This window comes from Schistocerca piceifrons, chromosome 8, assembly GCF_021461385.2.
Source record: "Schistocerca piceifrons isolate TAMUIC-IGC-003096 chromosome 8, iqSchPice1.1, whole genome shotgun sequence".
Taxonomy (NCBI): Eukaryota; Metazoa; Arthropoda; class Insecta; order Orthoptera; family Acrididae; genus Schistocerca; species Schistocerca piceifrons.
This window is the reverse complement of record NC_060145.1, coordinates 207,830,531-207,831,596: the sequence shown is the minus strand read 5'-3', so window position 1 is coordinate 207,831,596 and position 1,066 is coordinate 207,830,531.

Below are 1,066 nucleotides of genomic sequence, written 5' to 3'. Positions count from 1 at the left end.
TCCATTTAAAAAAACGTAGGTTTGTGCTACAAAACATACTTCCGTGCATTTTTTTATGGTTTGTATTAACCAATTACACTAGCCCCTCTCCTCACGTTCGGTCTGTGGAATCGATTCGTCAGTATTTGATGTGGTTTACGAAATATATCCAGCGGTAATGTTAGGTGACTCACCCTGTATATAGATGAGCCAAAGAAACGGGCACAGGTATGCGTATTCAAATACAGACATATGTAAACAGGCAGAATACGGCGCTGCAGTTGGTGTCTGGCGCAGTTGTTATATTGGTTACTGTTACTACAATGATAGGTTATCAAGATTTAAGTTTGAACGTGGTTTTATACTTACAACATTAGCGATGGGACACAGAATCTCCGAGGTAGCGATGAAGTGGGGATTTTCCCATATGACCATTTCAAGAATGTCCCCTGAATATCAGGAATGTGGTAAATCATCAAATGTCCACCATTGCTGCAGCTGGAAAAAGATCCTGCAAGAACGGGACCAATGTCAAGTGAAGAGAATCGTTCAAAGTGACAGAAGTGCAACTCTTCGGCAAATTGCTGCAGATTTCAATGCTGGGCCATCAACAACTGTCAGCATGCAAACCATTCAACGAAACATCAGTGATATGGGCTTTCAGAGCTGGAGGCCTACCCATACACCCTTGATGACTGCACGACACAAAGCTTTACGCTTCGCTTGGGCTCGTCAACACCGACATTGGACTGTTGATGAGAGGAAACGTATTGCTTGGACGGAAGAGTCTCGTTTCAAATTGTGTCGAGCAGATGGACGTGTACGGTTATGGAGACAACATCATGAATCCATGGACCCTACATGTCAGCAGGGGACTGTTCACGCTGGTGGAAGCTCTGTAATGGTGTGGGACATGTGCAGTTGGAGTGATATGGGACCTCTGATATGTCTAGATACGACTCAGACAAGTGACCTGTACGTAAGCATCCTGTCTGATCACCTGCACCCATTCATGTCCAGTATGCATTCCGACGGACTTGGCCAATTCCAGCGGGACAATATGACACACTACACATCCAGAATTGCT